This window comes from Triticum dicoccoides, chromosome 1A (genome assembly GCF_002162155.2).
Source record: "Triticum dicoccoides isolate Atlit2015 ecotype Zavitan chromosome 1A, WEW_v2.0, whole genome shotgun sequence".
Classification (NCBI taxonomy): domain Eukaryota; kingdom Viridiplantae; phylum Streptophyta; class Magnoliopsida; order Poales; family Poaceae; genus Triticum; species Triticum dicoccoides.
This window is the reverse complement of record NC_041380.1, coordinates 176266293-176276329: the sequence shown is the minus strand read 5'-3', so window position 1 is coordinate 176276329 and position 10037 is coordinate 176266293.

Genomic DNA, 10037 nt, shown 5'->3' with positions numbered 1-10037 from the left:
ATAAATCATGCTCCGACTTCATCACATAACGGTTCACCATACATGCATGCTACGGGAATCACAAACTTCAACACAAGTATTCTTTAAATTCAAAACTACTCGACTAGCATGACTTTAATATTATCACCTCCATATCTCAAAACAATTATCACGTTTCAATCTTTTCTTAGTATTCAACACACTCAAAAGAAAGTTTCACAAATCTTGAATACCAAGCATATTATTATTAGGTACAATTACCATGCTATTAAGAAACTCTCAAATTAATTTAAGTGAAGCATGAGAGATCAATAGTTTCTTTAAAACGAATCCACCACCGTGCTCTAAAAGATCTAAGTGAAGCACATAGAGCAATATTATCTAGCTCAAAGGATATAAGTGAAGCACATAGAGCAAAATTACCTAGCTCAAAAGATATAAGTGAAGCACATAGAGCATTCTATCAAATTTTAATTCATGTATGGCTCTCTCAAAAGGTGTGTACAGCAAGGATGATTGTGGCATACTAAAAAACAAAGACACAAATAATACAAGACGCTCCAAGCAAAACACATATCATGTTGGTGAATAAAAATATAGCTCCAAGTAAATTAACGATGGAAGTGGACGAAAAGAGGGGATGCCTTCCGGGGCATCCCCAAGCTTTGAACTTTTGGTGTCCGTGGATTATCTTGGGGGTGCCATGGGCATCCCCAAGCTTAGGCTCTTGCCACTCCTTGTTCCATGATCCATCAAAAGAATTCACCCAAAACTTGAAAACTTCACAACACAAAACTCAAAATAGAAAACTCGTGAGCTCCGTTAGCGAAAGAAAACAAAAGACCACTTCAAGGTACTGTAATGAACTTATTATTTATTTATATTGGTGTTAAACCTATTGTATTCCAACTTCTATATGGATTATAAACTATTTTACTAGCCATAGATTCATCAAAATAAGCAAACAACACACGAAAAACAGAATCTGTCAAAAACAGAACAGTCTGTAGTAATCTGTAGCTAGCGCAAGATCTGGAACCCCAAAAATTCTAAACTAAATTGATGGACGTGAGGAATTTATGTATTAATCATCTTCAAAAAGAATTAACCAAATATCACCCTTCAAATAAAAATTACAGCAGTTCTCGTGAGTGCTAAAGTTTCTGTTTTTTACAGCAAGTTCAACAAGACTTTCCCCAAGTCTTCCCAACGGTTCTACTTGGCACAAACACTAATTAAACACAAAGACACAACCAAAACAGAGGCTAAATAATTTATTTATTACTAAACAGGATCAAAAAGCAAGGAATAAAAATAAAATTGGGTTGCCTCCCAACAAGCGCTATCGTTTAATGCCCCTAGCTAGGCATAACAAGCAAGGATAGATCTAGGTATTGCCATCTTTGGTAGGCAATCCATAAGTGGCTCTCGTGATAGTTTCATATGGTAATTTTATTTTATTTCTTGGAAAGTGTTCCATGCCCTTTTTTAATGGAAATTGAAATCTAATATTCCCTTCCTTCATATCAATAATTGCACCAACCGTTCTAAGGAAAGGTCTACCAAGAATAATAGGGCAAGAAGGATTGCAATCTATATCAAGAACAATGAAATCTACGGGCACATAATTCCTATTTGCAACAATAAGAACATCATTAATTCTTCCCATAGGTTTCTTAATAGTGGAATCCGCAAGATGCAAGTTTAGAGAGAAATCATCAAAATTATGGAAATCTAGTAAATCACACAAAGTCTTGGGAATAGTAGAGACACTAGCACCCAAATCACACAAAGCATAAAACTCATGATCTTTAATTTTAATTTTAATAGTTGGTTCCCACTCATCATAGAGTTTTCTAGGGATAGAAACTTTCAACTCAAGTTTTTCTTCATAAGATTGCATCAAGGCATCAACAATATGTTCGGTGAAGGCTTTATTTCGACTATAAGCATGTGGAGAATTTATCACGGATTGTAACAAGGAAATACAATCAATCAAAGAGAAACTTTCATAATTAAATTCCTTGAAATCCAATATAGTGGGTTTAGCACCATCTAGATTCTTATTTCTTTCAATCCCATTTTCGTCAATTTCATCATTAAGATCTAAATACTTCGAATTTTTAGAGCGCCTTCTAGGTACAGGAAGATCATATTCAGTTTCATCAAGATTCATATTGCAAAATAAAGATTTAATTGAAGCCACGTCAATAACTTTTAGATCTTCATGTTGATTTTCATAGGAATTGGAAGAACACGCTTTAAAGGCATCTTTGGAAGCACGCATCCTAGCGGTTCTTTCTTTACACTCATCAATTGAAAATCTCATGGCTTTTAGAGACTCATTAATATCATGCTTAGGTGGAATAGATCTAAGTTTCAAAGCATCAACATCAAGAGCAATTCTATCAACGTTCCTAGCCAAATCATCAATCTTACGCAATTTTTCTTCAATCATATCATTAAAATTCTTCTGCAAAGAAATAAATTCTTTAATATTAGATTCAAAATCTGAGGGCATCTTATTATAATTTCCATAAGAGTTGTTGTAGGAATTCCCATAATTATTTGAAGGATTACTAGGATATGGCCTAGGATTAAAATTCCCTCTATAAGCGTTGTTACCAAAATTATTCCTACCAACAAATTTCACATCCATAGATTCATTGTTATTCTCAATCAAAGTAGACAAAGGCATATCATTAGGATCAGAAGAAACAATCTTAGTAGCAAATAATTTCATAAGTTCATCCATCTTTCCACGCAACACATTAATTTCTTCTATTGTATGCACTTTTTTATTAGAAGTTCTTTCAATATGCCATTGTGAATAATTAACCATAATATTATCTAGGAGTTTAGTAGCATCTCCTAAAGTGATTTCGATAAAAGTGCCTCCCGCGGCCGAATCTAAAAGATTTCTAGAAGAAAAATTCAATCCGGCATAAAACTTTTGTATAATCATCCACAAATTCAAACCATGAGTAGGGCAATTACGTATCATTAATTTCATTCTCTCCCAAGCTTGTGCAACATGTTCATGATCAAGTTGTTTAAAGTTCATTATATCGTTTCTAAGAGAGATGATCTTAGCGGAGGAAAATACTTAGAGATAAAAGCATCTTTGCACTTGTTCCATGAATCAATACTATTCTTAGGCAAAGATGAAATCCAAGCTTTCGCATGATCTCTAAGAGAAAAAGGAAATAGCTTCAATTTAACGACATCATTATTGACATCTTTTTTCTTTTGCATATCACATAAATCAACGAAGCTATTCAGATGAATAGCGGCATCTTCGCTAGGAAGGCCGGCGAATTGATCTTTCATAACAAGATTCAACAAAGCAGTATTAATTTCACAAGATTCAGCATCGGTAAGAGGAGCAATCAGAGTGCTAAGGAAATTATTATTATTGGTATTGGTGAAGTTACACAATTTAGTAGTATCTTGAGCCATGGCGACAAACAAGCAATCTAACACACGAGCAAACAAAAGAAAACGGGCAAAAAGAGGCAAATAGAGAGGGAGGATAGAGAGAGAGAGGGCGAATAAAAAGGCAAGGGTGAATTGGGGGGAGAGGAAAACGAGAGGCAAATGGAAAATAATGTAATGCGAGAGATAGGGATTGTGATGGGTACTTGGTATATTGACTTTTTTGTGTAGACTCCCCGGCAACAGCGCTAGAAATCCTTCTTGCTACGTCTTGTGCTTGCCTTGGTTTTCCCCGAAGAGGAAGGGATGATGCAACTGAGTAGCGTAAGTATTTCCCTCAGTTTTTGAGAACCAAGGTATCAATCCAGTAGGAGCCCACGCTCAAGTCCCTCGTACCTGCACAAAGCGATAGCTACTCGCAACCAATGCGATTAGGGGTTGTCAAGTCCTTCACGGTCACTTACGAGAGTGAGATCTGATAGATATAATATTTTTGGCATTTTTGATATAAAGATGCAAAGTAAAAACTAAAAGCAAAGTAAAAAGAAATACAATATTAAAGTGATGGAGATTGATATGATGAGAATAGACCCGGGGGCCATAGGTTTCACTAGTGGCTTCTCTCAAGAGCATAAGTATTCTACGGTGGGTGAACAAATTACTATTGAGCAATTGACAGAATTGAGCATAATTATGAGAATATCTAGGCATGATCATGTATATAGGCATCACGTCTGTGACAAGTAGATCAAAACGATTCTGCATCTACTACTATTACTCCACTCATCAACCGCTATCCAGCATGCATCTAGAGTATTAAGTTAAAAACAGAGTAACGCCTTAAGCAAGATGACATGATGTAGAGAGATAAATTCATGCAATATGAAATAAACCCCATCCTGTTATCCTCGATGGCAACGATACAATACGTTCCTCGCTGCCCCTTCTGTCACTGGGTTAGGACACCGCAAGATCGAACCCAAAGCTAAGAACTTCTCCCATGGCAAGAATTACCAATCTAGTTGGCCAAACAAAACAAATAATTCGAAGAGACTTGCAAAGATAACCAATCATACATAAAAGAATTCAGAGAAGATTCAAATATTATTCATAGATAGACTTGATCATAAACCCACAATTCATCAGTCTCAACAAACACACCGCAAAAAGAAGATTACATCGAATAGATCTCCACAAGAGAGGCGGAGTACTTTATATTGAGATTCAAAGAGAGAGAAGAAGCCATCTAGCTACTAACTGTGGACCCGAAGGTCTGAGGTAAACTACTCACACTTCATCGGAGGGGCTATAATGATGTAGAAACCCTCCGTGATGACGGCCCTCTTCCCGCGGAGCTCCGGAACAGGCCCCAAGATGGGATCTCGTGGATACAGAAAGTTGCGGTGGTGGAATTAGGTTTTTGGCTGCTGTTCTGATTGTTTGGGGGTACGTGTGTATATATAGGAGGAAGGAGTAAGTCGGTGGAGCACGAGGGGCCCACGAGGCAGGGGGCGCGCCCTACGGGTGGGTGCCCCCACCCTCGTTACCTCCTCTTTGATCCCTTGCAGTAGGGTCCAAGTCTCCTGGATCATGTTCGGTGAGAAAATCACGCTCCCAAAGATTTTATTCCGTTTGGACTCCGTTTGATATTCTGTTTATCCGAAACACTGAAATAGGCAAAAAAAAAACAGCAATTCTGGGCTGGGCCTCCGGTTAATAGGTTAGTCCCAAAAATAATATAAAAGTGGAAAATAAGGCCAATATAGTCCAAAACAGTAGATAATATAGCATGGAGCAATCAAAAATTATAGATACGTTGGAGACGTATCAGGCATCCCCAAGCTTAATTCCTGCTCGTCCTCGAGTAGGTAAATGATAAAAAGAGAATTTTTGATGCGGAGTGCTACTTGGCATAATTTCAATGCAAATCTTCTTAATTGTGGTATGAATATTGAGATTAGAAAGATTCAAGACAAAAGTTTATATTGACATAGAAAATAATAATACTTCAAGCATACTAACAAAGCAATTATGTCTTCTCAAAATAACATGGCCAAAGAAAGTTATCCCTACAAAATCATATAGTCTGGCTATGCTCCATCTTCCCCGCACAAAGTATTTAAATCATGCACAACCCCGATGGCAAGCCAAGCAATTGTTTCATACTCTAACATTTTCAAAACTTTTTCAATCTTCACGCAATACATGAGCGTGAGCCATGGATATAGCACTATAGGTGGAATAGAATGGTGGTTGTGGAGAAAAAAAAAGGAGAAGATAGTCTCACATCAACTAGGCGTATCAACGGGCTGTGGAGATGCCCATCAATAGATATAATTGTGAGTGAGTAGGGATTGCCATGCAAAGGATGCGCTAGAGCTATAAATGTATGAAAGCTCAACAAAAGAAACTAGTGGGTGTGCATCCAACTTGCTTGCTCACGAAGACCTAGGGCAATTTGAGGAAGCCCATCATTGGAATATACAAGCCAAGTTCTATAACGTAAAATTCCCACTAGTATATGAAAGTGACAACATATGAGACTCTCTATATGAAGAACATGGTGCTACTTTGAAGCACAATATATGAGACTCGCTATATCATGGTGCTACTTTGAAGCACAAGTGTGGAAAAAAAAGGATAGTAGCATTGCCCCTTTTTTATTTTTTATTTTTTTTGGGTCTTCTTTTTTTTCTTTGGACTTTTTTTGGGACAATGCTCTATTGAATGATGATCATCACACTTCTATTTATTTACAACTCAATGATTACAACTCGATACTAAAACAAAGTATGACTCTATATGAATGCCTCCGTCGGTGTACCGGGATATACAATGAATCAAGAGTGACAAGTATGAAAGAATTATGAACGGTGGCTTTGCCACAAATACTATGTCAACTACATGATCATGCTAAGCAATATGACAATGATGGATGTGTCATGATTAACTAGATGGTGGAAAGTTGCAAGGCCATATATCTCGGAATGGCTATGGAAATGCCATAATATGTAGGTTTCACTAGTGGCTTCTCTCAAGAGCATAAGTATTCTACGGTGGGTGAACAAATTACTGTTGAGCAATTGACAGAATTGAGCAAAATTATGAGAATATCTAGGCATGATCATGTATATAGGCATCACGTCTGTGACAAGTAGATAAAAACGATTCTGCATCTACTACTATTACTCCACTCATCGACCGCTATCCAGCATGCATCTAGAGTGTAGGTATGAGACTCTCTATATGAAGAACATGGTGCTACTTTGAAGAACAATATATGAGACTCGCTATATCATGGTGCTACTTTGAAGCACAAGTGTGGAAAAAAAGGATAGCAGCATTGCCCCTTTTTTATTTTTTATTTTTTTTGGGTCTTCTTTTTTTTCTTTGGACTTTTTTTGGGACAATGCTCTATTGAATGATGATCATCACACTTCTATTTATTTACAACTCAATGATTACAACTTGATACTAAAACAAAGTATGACTCTATTCAACACCATGTTCTTAGTTCAGACATCATATCGAATGCCCTTTATTTAGCATATAAATCACATATGTGAATTAAATGATGCGATCCTAATTACTTAGATAACATGTAGGTGAATTATGTCATGCAATCATGGTTAGTTATTCATCATATCTTTGAATTATGTTATGCTATGCTATCCAATTTAGATAGACATCATATATGTGAAATTATGTCATGCTATTTGTTTTAGTTAAACAATATACATGTCAACTATTTCATGCCCTCTTTTTTCCACACTATCTATTGCATCTGTCTCTCATACAATGTATGTACATTCAACTATGTTTCTTGTTTATCAGCCATTTGAATTGGAGCAGGTGATGCCAGTATCTAGCGGAGTAAAAACACGGTCTTCAAATAAAACAGTGCTACCTCTTGGTGGAGATAGCACCCCGATTGTACATGCACAAGAACAAGCCCTACCACACATAACCAAAACTCTCGCAGATTGTACCCCTACTGCGATGGACAGAGAACCAGCTTCACCCAATCTAACCCCAACCCCAGCCGATAGTAACCCAGTTCCTGTTGACACAGCACCATCTCCACCACAGAGCTCCCAAATGAGAGTAGTTAGTAAGGCAGCTCCAGTGCCCAAAGGGCCAGTACTATCACAGCGAACCCCAACTCCACCAGTTAGTACGCCTATTCCTTTGGAGGAAGCACAACCAGCTAGTCGTAGTTTAGCATCTATCGCATTTGATGCTGTTAAATCGTATGTGCGTATCTTCCCATCTTGGAAATATTATACTGAAGATGAAGGAAAATGCCACTTGTAGGTGTTTGTCCAGGAGTTATGCATAAGTAATGTTATTCATGGCAATTACTTTGCTTCGTCCCATACATCCTACCTCCATGATGGTTATAATACAACAAAATTTCCCATTTTTCTCTATAGAGATGGACCGAGTTGGAAACTCGGGATGAGGTAACCTGTGCTAATACCTCTGCTATCTTCAAGAATGCTTGGTGGCAGTATCGGAATTACTTGAAGAAAACGTACTTCACCGGCAAACAAACTCATCAAATAACCTTACGTTCTACGGAGACACATTTACTGACGATGACTGGGAACGCCTTGTTTTGTACTGGTCCCGAACCAAGAATGTGGTAAGGTATATGAGCTCATTTTCTATTTTTAAGTATTATATTCTTGCGTCTTAGTGTACTCTGTTCATGTAGAACAAGTGCCTAAACCTGAAGAACAACTGTTTTAATTTAAGATTCCATTGCTATCATAGTTCAAAAAAAGCGCTAGGCGTTAATTGTGCATTTTGCCACTGCCTTGCGCTTTACTGACCAAAGCGCATGCTTATGCACAGTTATGCACAGATTATGCATAGTTATGCGTAATGCATTTTGCCAACGCCTAGAGCCTAGGCGCGCTTAAGCACTCGCTTAGGCGCGCCTTTTTTAACTATGATTGCTTTGCTCTTGTATCACTGTATTTACTCACACAAACTTATTTTTAAATTGAAGGATCCAACCGAAACTCCAATGGCATAGCAGGTATGTTCACACATGTTTCTTTAACAGGTTTGATCTTATCAATAGCTCTGTTGATTTCAATTTCAATTGTGTATACAGTTGCCTTTCATATCATGCACATTACTAGCATCACAACAGAGCCAATAGTGTTGTTTTACATGTAGACCCGTGGTACCCATCTGAAATCTTGTTGTGTCGTGTAGTTTCCCACGCTTTGTATTCTTTCACTGTTGCTTTGTCTTGAACTGATATGATTTGAACCGTGTCTCTATTTTGATTTGGCAAGACAATGAAGTGACCATAGGACATAGATATATGTTTGTTTGATGCTTTTATTATGTACTAGTACTTGGCAATAGAAGACTTGGTAGTTTAATCCTATCCACCTTACTAATGAACTGGTTCAACGAAATGAGTTTCATATACTAGTACATGCTAAACTTGTTATGTGTCTGCTTGTTTCTTCTTTTAGAATGTTGACAGAATATTGGGGAAGAGTGCCTTATTAAGCAAAGGTAAAGGAAGTAATGCAGATAAGGTTCAGGATAGTGACACATCCTTGTTGGTCTCCAACAAAGCTGATAAAACAGCTAAGGAAGACTATCTTGAAGACAGCGAGACAACCCCAAAGTCCTATCTTGGTTTAGTGTTCGAGTTACTGGCCACTACCGCTTGCACAAGCTATTCAAACTCACTGTCTGAATCAGTTCGATTTCGTGAGTCTCAACTACAAGCTGAAAGACACTGATCAGCTGTGCTGCGACAAGAAGCGGAAGGACTGCGGAAGTCGCCGGAGCATTCAGGTGCATACTTTCTTGTGCAACAGCAAGCGTTGGAGGATTTTAGCGCCAAACAGGACAAAGCTAATCATCTTGCTAAGCTTATTGCCAGTATGGTGGATACCCAGGATAACGTTTCTTGAGCTCTTCTAAAGTTGTCTCAGTTATGCTCTTGTTTTGTTGCCACGTTTATTTGCATTGGTGGCCAATTTTGACGGCCAGTGTATGTAATGTGCTGCTTTGTTCCCTATATTTGCACTAGTGGCAAACTTTGATGCCCAGTGGATGTAATATGTGTAATAGCGGTAATAGGCTAGCGTTAATTGCTTGATTATTTATTTCCTTATTGTCTTGTTTAGTTGTTTGCTTGTAGTCACTGCAGTTATTTTTCTGTTTTTTTTCTAGTGGCCACAATAGCCTATTTTTGGTAACTAGGCCAAAATAATCATGGGCCTTCTACGGGCCGTATGATCCATGGGCCTTCGTCCGGCCGTAGGATCCATCGGCCTTCTATATGGGCCTTAGGGCTCATGGGCCTTCTACGGGCCGTAGGGTCCATGGGTCTTCTACGGGCCGTACGATCCATGGGCCTTCTACGGGCCGTACTATCCATGGGCCTCATACGTGCCGTAGGATCCATGGGCCTTCTACGGGGCATATCATCATTTCGCCAATCATGGGGCATACTATTCGTGGACCATAATGGGCTGTTAATAGGCCGTATTTGATAACTCTATGAAAACAGCCCAACGGGGTTTTTTTTACATGAAAACAGCCCAACGTATTAACGGTCCGCAAACGGGCCGACTGTAACGACGGGC